Source organism: Delphinus delphis, chromosome 10 (genome assembly GCF_949987515.2).
Source record: "Delphinus delphis chromosome 10, mDelDel1.2, whole genome shotgun sequence".
Taxonomy (NCBI): domain Eukaryota; kingdom Metazoa; phylum Chordata; class Mammalia; order Artiodactyla; family Delphinidae; genus Delphinus; species Delphinus delphis.
This window is the reverse complement of record NC_082692.2, coordinates 78,083,405-78,097,720: the sequence shown is the minus strand read 5'-3', so window position 1 is coordinate 78,097,720 and position 14,316 is coordinate 78,083,405. Positions and strand designations below refer to the sequence as shown.

The following is a 14,316-nucleotide window of genomic DNA, read 5'->3' as shown; positions in this document are numbered from 1 at the left end:
ATTAGACAGGGCTGTTCTGTAGTCCTCGAAATTCTGTAAACGGAATTTTTCTTAAGGTATGGAATACTCTACTTGAATCCACTACTCCTGTCTTATATATGCATCTCTCTTTTTGAAATTGAAATTACAGATGAATTGATCACATCAACTCAGCAGGTGGGACATTTAGTAAAGTCAGGATCTAATGAAGTCTAAGAAAGACTTTATTAATTTGTTCTGTTTTGCTATTTTTGTGTGTTTGGGTGAAGATTTTTATCTTAAACCTGGGGTCACAAACTATAGACTCTCAGATGCATTTGGTGTCCAGCATGTTTTGAATATTAGAAGAGTTTACATAAAAATCTCCATTTTAGGATCCTCACAAAAAATAAGAAGATCTGGCAACTCAGCATACATTCCCATATGAGTTGAGTAGTGGCTGCCCTGAAACAAGCTTTCAGTTTCACCACAGTCCCCACTACTCCCTTATGTCCTACGCCCAGGTGTTGGACATTATATTACAATTTCCACTAAAAGAATTCAACCAGTTGTTTTTCACATCTTCTCTTGTCCTTGGGTACAAATATGTAGGCTCTTCAATCTCCATCATTCTATTAAGTCACATGCCAGGATTTTAAAATAGCTTTCAGTAATTTTTCACAATTTCTTCCTATGATCCAGCTATGGGCCTACCACTATTTTTATACTTTTTATTTCGAGTTACTGATGTAATTTCACAAAATGGAGCATTCATTTTGTAATTATTCTGACTGGAAATGCATAATAAAATGCCAACTCTACTTGTTTAAATAACAGTTTGATGGATGCGTTGATATGCTCCTAAAATAATTGTCCTCTTTCCTAGAAATTATTATATTTTCAAGGTATTGAGCTGTTTTTCAGAATACACCTTTAGTGGGAAACTTAGTATTCCCAAGTTTCTCAGCACATAAAAATATATTGAAGAACCTAAAATCAATTCATTCTTTAATGTGATGGCAAAGAGGCATCGTTAAATGCAGAAATGCACTGTTGACATGGCCCAACCTGTAGAATTGAATAGAAAATCTGAACCAATGAAATGACATGTAATTGTAAATTTTCTAATGCATACAGTGTCACAAGATAATAAGGTCTTGATAAGTAGGTCAGTAGTATCTAACTGAGCTACTTTAGTTAGCAAAAAGGAATCATTTTATTCATTTATTCATTCAACAAATATTTATTAAGGGCCTACTATGGCCAGACACTGTTCTTGGCCCCATCATATCAGAGTCCTAAAGGAAGTGAGTAAACGGGAAATGTGGCTATCCAGGGAAGATGCTTTTGGACAGGAAGTATGGTCAAGGCAAAGGCCCTGAGGCAGGACCTGCTTGATATGTCTAAGGAACAGAAAGGCTTGTGTGGCTTGAGCAGAAGGGAGTGAAGGCAAGCGTAGAGGAATATGAGGCCAGATAATACATGGAGACATCTATCATGTGGGGCTTGGAGGCCAGCATCTGAACTTGGCTTTCACTCTGTGCAAGATGAAAAGCTATTATAGGATTTTGAGAAAAAACATGGTGTTACCTGATTTCAGCTTTAGCACATTGTCACCTCTGCTCCGAGTTGCTCAATCATGTAAAATGTGCGTATCAGTATTTTCTAACATAATCTAAATAGCCCCCGTATTAGTTTTCTTTTGCTGCTGTAACAGATTACCACAAACTTGGTGGTGCCTTAAGACAGCATAGATTTATGACCTCACAGTTCTGCAGTTAGCACTCTGACACAGGTCTCACTGGGCTAACATCAAAGTATTGACATTCATCATACCTCCTTCTGATTCTCTTTTTCTGCCTCCTTCTTCCACTTTTAAGGACCCTTGGGACTATATTGGTCTCATCCAGATAACCCGGGATCATCTCCCCATCTCAAGATCCCTAACTTAATCACTCTGGCAAGGTCCCTTTTGCCATGTAAGGTAAAATATTCAGAGGTTCTGGGGAACAGGAAGTGGGCATCTTTGGGTGAGGCCATTATTCTATCACAACCCTCCAGCACCACACTTTGCTAAATAACCACAATCCCCCCACCCCAGCATACACACATATCCCTCATGGAGTGCAAATTTCAGCTATGGAGAAAAAAATTCTGAAAAAGACTTCGAAATGCTGTTCCAAAGGAAAAGTGATGAGCAGAAGTTTAAAGTTTTCCATTTACAAATTTCATGCTTCTGAAATTTTCAGATCATTTCTTAAGTGTAACCTAAAGGACACATTTGGAAGCAGAAGAGAATTTGTTGATATACGAAAGAGGATGGTGGAGTATCTATGACTGGAGAAAACATTGCCAACATATTTAGAAATAGATTCATGAAATAACTGAGTCAAGAAAGTTTCCTTGGATGGAGACAAAAGAAAAAAAAAAGAAAAAGAGAGAGAGAAGCATTAATTCTCCAGCACTTCAGAGTTAGAGGGCGTCATCAGACAAGGTGCAGGGGCTGGCAGGCAGAACTGCACTTGAGTGCACTGAAGTGGTAAGAGCTGAAGGGAAAAAGGAACATGGCCAAGGTACTGAAACGGCTTCCTTCCTCTTCCTGGAGACATCACACCTGCTATTAGGCTGGGAGTGCCTGGCGTGGGAGAGAAGAAGCAGGTAAAAGGCCCTGTTCATCATTGTATGAGAGCATTCATACACATATTCTCTTACTGTGAATGACCACTGCAATGTCTTTTAAGTTTTCTTGTTCATTTCAAAAAAATAATGATACAACAATACCTGGTCCACCTCCCTAGCACTTGATAATTGCCTGACCAACTAAATTGGAACAGAATTTTAATTTGAGAGTGGAGAGGCAAGAGGACCTGAATTCAGGGCACTGTCTTATTCTTTCCTCTTTCCAAAGAGGTTGTTGAGAGTCTAGCCTTAGTCTACCTTAGCTAAAATCTTCACCGTAAAGAAGAGGCCCAGCTGAACTTCAAGGGCAGCAGACAACAAATAAAAGAGAGGGAAAGAAGGAAAGATAGAAAAACAGAGTTGAAGTGGGCCAGCCCAGTAGGGAGTATAATGGCTTTTGTCTCTGAATGTATTGTGACTTCCAGCACTGAGTAATTTCCTGGCACTGCAGAGCTAGACAGAAGTTGTATCGAATAATGTCATTTAGGAAACTATTTTTACTCACATTTCATGCATCCTGTCTAATAAAACTTATAATGAGTTGATGTAAAAAGAAATCCTACGTTTCCCATGAGAGTAAATGGCAAATCTTTGTTAAAATAATGGCCAATAATCGAAATCACTTATCTCTTAAATACAGTGATCTGCTCCTTGGTTTAGTTCAGCCAACGAGGCTTCTAATCAAACAGCAGTTGACTTCCACCTTCAGAGGAGGTGAGTTGCTTGCCCAAGTGGTCACATGACCAGTAAGAGACGGACCTGGGATGTAAGTCAAGGTCTGCTTGGTTCAAAAGTCCATTTCTGATGTGGTCCCTCTCTTTTCTCCCCAGAACTAGTAGTAGTTTGGTGAGGGCCTTCTCAAAAGTTGAAATTCTGAGGACTTTTACCTTTCCCAATTTTTACCCCAAAGGACTTCACTCTGAATCATGAACTCATCTCTATCATTTAAGAATATGTGATTTGGATCCATCAAGTTTGGGGTTCAAATCCTGACTCTACCACTTATCAGCTGTGTAATTTTAGGCCAGTTGGACTTTCTGTGCCTTAGTTTTCTTATGCGTGACATGGAAGTGATAATAATACTACCCCTTGCTCCAGAGCTATTGTGAGGATTAAATGAAAAAAATTTATGTGAAAGAATGTCCTATAAATGGTCATTAATATTATTTATTATTCATTCAACAAATACATATCAGGTACTCTTATTTAGTGTCCAAAATAGACACATTCCTTGCAGTTAAATTTGTGGTTTCCCGGGGAGTCACACAAGTGAAAGGAAATTATAACACAATGTGTCCAATGTCATGATGGCATGACATGGAAACACTGAGAAGTATCTAATCCAACCTGGGCAGGTCAGGGCAGGCTTTCTGAAGGAAGTGGTATCTAAGAGGGAACAAAAGAATGGGTAGAATTTGGGGAAGCAAAAAGTATTTTAGAAACAATTTATATAATTATCCAGAGATGATCAAAAGAAATGGAAAGCAGGTCAGGATAATTGGAACAAAGAACGTGAAGAGAGTTTCTCAAAGGTGATACAAGACTAGTGTATGCACAGCATCCTCCTGGTCCCCTCTGTGTTGTCCCCTCCTGTTCTTTTCTTACTGTGGATGGCCACTGCAATAATCTTTATGCTCTGTTGTACATTTTAAAAAACGGTTATATCACATGCTCTTCTGCAAGCAGAACCCAAGAGAAGGGTTCCAGTGCAAGTAGATTTATTTGGGAGGTGATCCCAGAAAGCTCCAGTAGGGGGATAACGAAATAAGAAGTGGAAGGCAGCTAATAAAAAGGCGCGTCATCAAGCATGTAAGCCGTGAGGGCAACCAGAGCTCAGTCCCACTGGGACTCAAGCATCCAATGCAGAAGCACATCTCGAGTTACCAAGGGTGAAGAGGTTGAGCTGTTTAACCACCAGGTCCCTGTTGGCCACCCGTGGAGGGCTGCATCCAGGGCCATGAACTCTCTGGCACTCTGGCTCTCCCTGAGCACAGGCCATGCTGCCACCCTGGCAGAGCTGGAAATGCTCTCAGTAAGTAGCCTTCTGCACGTAGAGGTGGGTATGGATGGAATGGGGGCAGGACACTTAGCATCTGTACACATTTATAAACAAGTTTGGAAACCAAAAAAAAAAAAGAAAAGGAAAGAAAAAGACCAACCCTGCCTAGGAGATAGTTCTCCAGGGTCCCTTGCATTCCTATACATCTTGTAAGCGAAGGTACCGGCTGCTTTGGGACCCCATTAGGTATCAGTTGCTGGAAAAATCCAAGATGCACTTATTTTACAGGTGTCTACTGAGGACATCCTCAGACACAGGGCAAGGCAGTGGGGCTCTCATGGAACACTGTCCTTGCCCTCATGGTGTTTACTGCTTCATAGGGAAATATACTTGTCAAGTAAATACTCACAGAAGTATAACACTGTAAGTGTAATAGGAGGCATGGAAAAGAGGCCGACGGGTCTGTGAGAGCACTTAAATGGGACATGTGACTTAGTCAGGCTTCCCTGAGGAAGAACTACATGAGAAGCAACCTTCAGAATGAATAGGAATTAAACAGAGAGAGAGAGAGAACTCCAAGTAGCGAGAACAGCAAGTGCAAAGGTCCTGTGGCAAGAAAGAATATAGTGAAGAGAAGGGACTGAGAGGAGGCCCAAATGACAGGGGCTGAAGGGGGAGTAGAAACAGAGACTAGGAGGGAGGGAGATGCAAGAGGGAGGAGATATGGGAACATATGTATATGTATAACTGATTCACTTTGTTATAAAGCAGAAACTAACATACCATTGTAAAGCAATTATACTCCAATAAAGATGTAAAAATAATAATAATAAATTTTAAAAAATAATAAACTAAAATAAAAGTCCATTCGTGACAAAAAAAAAAAAGAGAGATTAGACTGTAAAGGAGGTGGCGGTAGCGGTGGGTAGATCTTACAGTGTCTGTGAGCCATGTTAGGAAGTCTTGCTTAGCATCCAGTATAATAAAGCTAATTTACCCCTCTGGAGCAAAGTTCAGGCAGGCTTACTGCTCATTTTACAAGGTTTGGGTTTCCTAAGCTCAAGCTTCCTCAAATATGATGCAAAGTCACTGCACGCATACCATTCACATGGACCCCTCGGCCTCACCCCCCACGGGACTCAGGAGCAAGGGGAACCATATGAACATGAAGCACATGTTGTTTGCTGTGCTGGGGGGTAATAAAGTCCTAAAGAGAAATGTGTGATTTCCACCAAAGAGCCTTACTTATTATGTAGGGGCATCTGCACTGGCTCCTGGCTTTAAGAGGCTCTGAAACCGAGAGGGTGAACGGATGGCTACATGACCAGTTGTAGTGAATCAGGAGAGGCAGCAGGAGATAGTGGGTAAGAGTATGGACTGTGGAGCCAAACTGCCTGGGTTCAGATCCTGGTTTTGTACGTATCACTCTGGGCAAAATGAATTAACTTGTCTGTTCTGATTTTTGTCATCTATAGAATATGGATTTGTCATTTATGAAATATGGATGAAAACAACAGGTGCCTCACAGGCACTATTAAATACATAAAGTGCTTGAATAGTGCTTGGTAGTCAGTCAGGTCTCTATCAGTGTTAGTTACGCTACTATAATGGTGATGTGGGCTAGACAGACGTTGATACAAAGAGCAGTCATAACTCAGGAGAAATCCAAACTGAGAAAGCCTGGGATAACCTTTGTCAAGGAGCTAACATTCCTTCTAGAGGACTCAAGGGAAAGGGCATTACATCAGAGGAAACAGCATTAGCGAAAGCCTAGAAGTATAAAACTATGGCATTTCTTAAAGACCAAGTATTAGTATGGCTCGAAGAGTGTGAGGGAGGAAATGGCCAGAGGTGAGTCATGAAAAGGTAGGTAGAATCACATCCTGAAGGGGTCTGTGCATCTCAAGCCTTACCGCTCAGCAAGCAGTTTCCCTAATACACTGTCTCCTTGGCTTGAATTGTCTTGATCTCCTTTGCCTCCCATAGTTTAAGATTCATCCAGGCTTCCCCTTCTCCAGTTAGCCATCCTTGAAATCCACAGCCAGTGTTAGCTTCTTTTCCTCTGTGCATCAGTTAGCATTTTTCCAATTGAAAATAACAGGAACCCAACCCAAAATGACTTAAGACAAAAAAGAACTTCTTTAAAATATGAACTCTTTAAGAAAGTAGATCTAATATTACTTTAGGTGCAGCTTGATCCATGATTCAAACAATGTGAAGAGGACTTGGTTTCTCTCTGGTTTTCTCTAGATGGTTCCATTCTCAGGAAGCCTCCCTCCACATGGCTGCAAGATGGCTACCAACAAATCCCAGGGCTACATCTTCCAGGGTCATTTCCCAGCATTCCATTAAAAAGTCCTGAGATTCAATCTGATTGGACTGTTTTGGGTCGCACGTTCACTCTGAACCAACCACTAAGGCCAGTGGAATGAGATGCGATGATTGACTTAAAGTTGGGTTACTGCCTTTCACCTTGGTTGGGAGCACAGCCCCACTAAGACCAGTAGAGAAGGAGGTGGAATTGCAATGCAAATTTGTACTAAAAATGGGACCGTTGAAGCAAGGATGAGAAAAGCTTAGGTGGTAGACAACAAATGTCCACCACAGGTTTTATCACTCCTCTTATTACACGGCATTATTGCTCACTGTGCAGGTATTTATCTCCTCAATGAGATGGTGGGTTTCTTGAGGACAAGTGCCTGGTCTGAATTGATCTTTGTGTGCCCAGTGCCTATCATAGTACCTGACACACAGTAGGTGCTCAGTCAAATTTCAGTGAGTGAAGGAAAGCTTTGCTAAGTGGATTAGACTTTCTCCTGTAGAAACTGAAAAAGATCACCGGAAGTTGTAAGTAAATTCAGAATGAATATACACAGTTTTGAGCTTAATAAAGATAGCTTTATGCCTAACAGACTGGCAAAGTCAATAAAGTTTGATAATACCTAGTATTATAAAGATGTGAGGAAATACACACTGTCAGACAGTGTTAGGGGAGATGCTGGTGACCCCTGAGGTTACTGCACAATTAGTTAAGTGGTTGCACCAGTCTCAATTTGTATATGGGGACACAGTGCATCCTCATCTTAATTTTTAAAATTCATTGTTTAGAATATAGTTGTTTACATGCTATTAAAATATCCTAAAAGGAAAATAGATAAAATGCTGTGGGGTAATGCAAAGGTTAGTGGACAGATTGCTGGCCCCAATGCTATCATTAAATAGCTGTGGCACCTTGTGCAAGGTTTGGATCTACAGTTGTCACATCTGCGAAGTGGGATAATGGTACTGTATTCCTTCATAATTTCATCGGGTTGTTAGGAGGATCAAGTGATATAAAATACTCTGTAAAGCACAGTAAGATGCTTTCAAAAAACAGCAAGCAGTTACTGTGGCCGAGGGGAGTGAGCAAGGGGAGTGGTCACATAGGAAGGACTGTAAATCTTAGGGGGAATGACTAGGATTTTAGATGTATTCTCAGTAAGGTGGGGCATCATTTAACTACAGCTGCAACAATGCTGTGTAACAAAGCACCTCAAAACTCAGTGGCACACAACAGTAAGCATTTGTTTCTGGCTCATGTATCTGTGGGTTGGCCTGTGGTTAGCTGATCTAGCCTGGTTTGTCTCCAGGCTATATGTTGGGTTCACGCTCTGTTTTTCCTGCCTCTCACCATTCTTTAACACTGAGGACATGCCCAAGCCCAAATGTACATTTCAAGACCTATGTCTGCTCACATCCCATGGGTTAAAGCAAGTCGTATGTCCATGCCATGGTGTGGAGATACAGACACTGCTTCTAATAGAAGGCACTGTAAAATCACATGGCAAAGGGCTTGAAGATAGGGAAGGGTAAAGAAGTAGGGACATTAAGTCCACATCCCACATCTAAGAAAACTTTGCGGAATTGTGCAGAAAAGGTATATGACTTGCTTACATTTTAAAAAGACTACTCTAGCTGCTGTAAGAACAGACTAGAGGGGGGCAAAGGATACCCACTAGGTGGCTAATGGAATATCCTTGCCAAACCTTGGTATTGTCAGATTTTACATTTGCTTCCAACCTCAGTTCGGTGCAAAATGCTATCTAATGCTTGTTCTTAATTTGATTTTTGTTATAAGTCTAAACCTCAAAAGATGCAAAGATTGTTCAGTAGTTTGCTTATTGTTTTGTTTTGTTTTTGGTGAAAAAGTGAATCACAGCTGTTCTAAGCATAAGTTTTGTGGTTCAAGAAACCTAGGTTTGAATCAAAGCCCCTCCAGTTAGTAGCAATGTGACCTTGGGAAAATTACTTTTCTGCACTTTGGTTTTCTTTTCCGTATAAAGAGATTAATAATAATAATACCACCTCACTCAGGGATTGGTAAGAAGATCCCATGAGATAATGTATGTAAAATGCCATTTAGTGCTTGGCCATAAGGAGCAATTAACACCGTACATGTTACCATAATAAATATATTTATACTTCAATATTCAGTGCTAGTGTAGTTAAATTACAGAGAACAAAGAAAGATTGTCACATTACCATAATTATGTCATATACCAGCTCTAGATAGCTTTAGAAACATTTCAATCATGAAACAGTTTCATAGCATGGAAATAAATCTACAGATAAAGGCACAACTAAATGAGTTAATATGTTTTTACAACATCACTCTATAAAAGGGGATATACTGTTTTATGTGAGGTTTAGCATATCATTATCCTTTGTTGAACTTCCTTCCTTGCAGGATATATGCTTGTTTGGTTTGCAAAAGACTTGGGAGGGGTGACTGGGCAGGCAGTCAAACCAAAAAAAAAAAAAAAAAAAGGAAAAAAAGAAAAGAAAAAAAGAAAGAAAAAAATCCAAAGCCAAACTAGTCTCCTGAAGAAACAATAACAAAGCTTGAAGTGACCTGATTATACAGATACATCAATGAAATGAGACAAGGTACGCTCCGGTTATGTAATCTTCAAATTGCTACCTGTCATTGGGTAATCTTAATGGGGTTGCACAGGCAGTACGGCAAAAGGAATTCAAGTTACCCTTTGGGTGTGCACCTTCTGCTCCTTGGACAGGAGTAATCAACCAGAGGAAGACTTACACCATCTTCCTGTCTTCTTCCACTGTAAAGTGTAACGAATAGCATTTGCATTTTTTTTTTTTTTTTTTTTTTGCGGTACGCGGGCCTCTCACTGTTGTGGCCTCTCCCGTTGCGGAGCACAGGCTCCGGATGCACAGGCTCAGCGGCCATGGCTCACGGGCCCCGCCGCTCCGCGGCATGTGGGATCTTCCCGGACCGGGGCACGAACCCGCGTCCCCTGCATCGGCAGGCGGACTCTCAACCACTGCACCACCAGGGAAGCCCAGCATTTGCATTTTTAAACATTTAGCAAGTATTTGTTGAAAAGCCTGATACTGTGGAAGGAGCTAGGGAGTAAGAAGGACACAGCTGCTGCCCCCGTGGGCTCCCGAAGCAGAGGGAACCACACCATTAGGGCCGTCCTGAGTTGAGGGCTGTGTTTCTTGGGCAAGAGTCCTTGAGAACAAGACTGTGCCCAATTGCAACTTGAAAATCCTATGTATCTTCAAATCAGGCTAAAGTATTAAATTAACTTATCAGGAAGCATCAGCGTTTGAGAGAAAGAAAACGGGTTGTAGAGTCAGGAAGACTTTTTAAATCTGGCTTTAAATCTTAGCTCTGTCACTTCCTAGCTGTGTTACTTCGGTCATCTAATTTCTGGGCCTCAGTTTCCTCATCGGTAGAATGAGGTCGCTGACAGCATTTGCTCCATGGGATAATTGTGAAAATCTAAGAGATGAAGTGTCCAGCCTGCGATAAGTGTTTGGTAGAGGAATGCTGTCAAATAGGAATATATTACTGACTTCTCATGGTAGTGGGAGGAAAACACTCAGGGGTAACTGCCAGAGGTGGTGTGGGTCAGTGCAAGAGCCCTGGCATAGACTGGCAGGGGTCAGGTCCAAGTACTGCCTCTTCCAGCAGTGTGACTTTCCTGGCTGTATTATATAGTCCAAACTTCAGTTGCCTCTTCTGTGAAATGGGAGTAATAATGTTATCTTCCTTGTGAGTTTGTTTTGATGTTTTGTTTGATGTTTAAATGATGTCAAAAGCTGAGAGCAATGCCTGGCACATAGAAAGTGCTCAATAAATGTTAGCCTTTGTTAGCATGAGGCTGGCAGGATGGCGTGATGATCCTCTGTACTCAGGGTCGGTGATTCTCTTACTGAGAAGGCAGACACACTGGAAGTGGAACAGTGTGGTTAAGGGCATGGACTTTGGTACAAAAAGACTGAATTCACATCTTGCCTCTGTTCTTTGCTTGGTGACCTCTCTAAGCCTCAGTTACTTCATTTGTTAACTGGGCATACTAATAGTACCGATAACACTGGGTCTTGTCTTTTTTTCAGGGTTAAATGAGTCAAATTAAACATTTGCAGTTGGTACATGGTAAGTGCTTAGTACACGTAAGCTATTATTATTGCCTTAGAATCCATCATCGTTATGGACAAGGGGTTCATGGTTTGACATAGAACATGCAAAGACAAGTGGCCAAACTTTCAGTGGGTTTTGCTACTCAATAAAATCTTTATTTTCTGTAACTTTACCAGTGAGAAAATCTTTAGAAACAAGAATTTCCCAACCCACCCATATCAGACCAGACATGGAAAGGACATTAGCAACAGAACATACAAGGCTTTCATGTGAGGGTGAAGAAATCCAAATTAGAGACCTGAAGGGTCATGGCCAAAGTCTTGAAGCCATTTCATAGTGGATGTGGACTTGAACCCAGTTCTCCTGTTGTTCAACCTCAAGGGATCCCTGAAGAGAGCAGTTCAAAAACCAGTGTGAGGGATTTCCCGGGTGGCGCAGTGGTTAAGAATCCTCCTGCCAATGCAGGGAACACGGGTTCAAGCCTGGTCTGGGAAGATCCCACATGCCGTGAAGCAACTAAGCCCGTGAGCCATAACTATTGAGCCTGTGTGCCACAACTACTGAAGCCCGCGCGCCTAGAGCCCATGCTCTGCAAGAAGAGAAGCCACCACAATGAGAAGCCCATGCACCGCAACGAAGAGTAGCCCCCGCTGGCTGCAGCTAGAGAAAGCCTGCACGCAGCAACGGAGACCCAATGTATCCAAAAATAAATAAATAAATTTATTAAAAAACCCCTGAAAACCAGTGTGAAACAATCATGGAAAACATAGAGTAAGAGATTTGGGGTGACTGAATGGGGAGGAAAAAGACTCTTGTGCTCCCTTTCTATCCAGTTTTGAGGTGCTAGGCAGTTTAGGCTAATGATTAAAAGTAGAAGCATAGGGCTTCCCTGGTGGCGCAGTGGTTGAGAGTCCGCCTGCCGATGCAGGGGACGCGGGTTCGTGCCCCGGTCCGGGAGGATCCCACATGCCGCGGAGCGGCTGGGCCCGTGAGCCATGACCGCTGAGCCTGCGCGTCTGGAGCCTGTGCTCCGCAACGGGAGGGGCCCCAACAGTGAGAAGCCCGCGTACTGCAAAAAAAAAAAAAAAAAAAAAAAAAAAAAAAGAGTAGGAGCATAAGTCTGACGTCAGATGGAGTCCAGAGCTATTGTATTTCTGTCTGTGAAAACTTGGCTGAGTTGCTTAACTTCTACAAGCCTCAATTTCTACATCTGTAAAATGTACCCAATAATAGTACCCCTAGCAAGGATAGAATGAGCCATTTGTAATGTGCTTAGGATAAATTGTGACAAATTAGAGTAGGCGAAGGGATGTGATCAGCTTTGTCATTTGGAAAAGTGGGCTGGATGAAGGGGAAACCATTTGATACAACATGCGTGAATTCTCTGTTCATGGAAGTCTTTAAGAAATCAGATCCCCTTGCTTCCATTTTCTATTTTTTTTATTTTATTTTTAATATTTATTTATTTGGCTGTGCCGGGTCTTAGCTGCAGCATGGGGGATCTTTAGTTGCAGCATGCAGACATGCGGGATCTAGTTCCCTGACCAGGGATTGAACCTGGGCCCCCTGCATTGGGAGCACAGAGTCTTAACCACTGGACCACCAGGGAAGTCCCTGCTTCCACTTTTTAAATACAAGGTTTTTATTTCTTTTTTTTAAAGTGCTGATTCATAGTGGGAATTATAGGTCTAAAATATTCTGTCTACATCTTTAGGAAGCCAGTCATTCATTCCATTATTCTGCATTAAAAAAAAATTTTCGTTATTCACCACTGGAGTACCCAAGCTGGACTTTGAGATGGTGGCTCTTTACTCCCTGATAATTTATGCCGAAGACGATCAAGGGGCAACAGCCTCACAGACCATTTTAATCCAGATTGCAGTTGTGAATGAGACACCCATCTTCATCGGATCCCTTGCTCAAAGAGACCAAGGTACAGAGCTCTTCTCTTGAGGAAGGAAGGACACTGTGGACATATGTATGTCGGCATCATGCCCTGTGTCCTCTAATAGTGTCACGGTTATAAGAGTGATAAGGTGAATAATGATAACAAAAATAATGATACACGACTGCCACTTACAGGGCGCTATGTAGCAGGCACTGTGCTAAGAGCAACAGATGGATCAGTTTATTTAATGCTGAGAGCACTGGAGGTTTATTTAATGCTGAGAGTTACTTACTCTTTCTAATCCTTAGTAAAATGGAAATAATAGTCACCAATGGTTTTGAGTGCTTAGCAGTTATAAGCACTCATGAAACGTTCAATATTGTTTTTATTTAAATGTATATACCTCTTTGCTCTATACCTGATACATGATAGATACTTGATAAACGATGTCTATTATTATTATGATGATGATTAATGGGAATCACCCTATAAAAACATCTGTACAGAGCAAGCACAAGGCATTGTTTGACCTAAGATCCAGGATTGAATGAGGAGTTTCTGGACGTCTATTTTACATTTTCTGGCAGTTACTGAGATTGATGTCCTAGAAGACACTGCCCCTGGTGCAGTCATTTACAGGGCAGCGGCCAAGGATCCAGAGGATGCTGTTTTCGAGGTAATTCATGCTTTGGGGCAGAGACTATCAGTGCCTGGTGGTTTTATGAGTGACTGTGTTCACAAGTAGAGTCATGGAGATAACCAGATCAATTATGCCCACACTTCATGTTCCAAACATAACTCTTGCCTCAATTATGAGGACATTTCAGGGGAAAATGAAAGAAGGCTGGGTTGTCTGGGTCATTTCTTCCCTTCTGGTGCGTTTCACTGTGCGCAGGCAGGCCCAGCCTGATCCTTAGGTAACTTTTGTCAAAAGATGCCAAGCGTTTCATTTCATTCTTGGGGATTTTGGCTACACAGACTGTTGCGAAACAGTACAACTTCCTGGCAGAATTAACTTGTATTTCAAAGCACTAGGTCTGGTCCTCAGGCTTGATAACGCCCCAAGAATGAACTTATTTAGAATAGGTGTCCTCTAGGTACAGATACCACGGGAGGGGGATGAAACTGTGGATTTTGTGCCAAGAGACTTGGATTTAAGTCCCAACTTTACTGCTCTAAGTCTTTTTTTTTTTTACGGTACGCGGGCCTGTCACTGTTGTGGCCTCTCCCATTGCGGAGCACAGGCTCCGGACGCGCAGGCTCAGCGGCCATGGCTCACGGGCCCAGCCGCTCCGCGGCACGTGGGATCTTCCCGGACCAGGGCACGAACCCGTGTCCCCTGCATCGGCAGGCGGACTCTCA

The 14,316-nt window shown here is 42.0% G+C and overlaps 1 non-coding gene across 1 annotated transcript; it reads right to left on the bottom strand.

Moving 5' to 3' along the window:
* Positions 1-12,602: 12,602 nt before the first annotated feature.
* On the bottom strand, positions 12,603-12,675 carry TRNAG-CCC (transfer RNA glycine (anticodon CCC)). Its single transcript has one exon. It is a non-coding gene; the product is annotated as a tRNA-Gly (tRNA).
* Between the last annotated feature and the right edge of the window lie 1,641 nt (positions 12,676-14,316).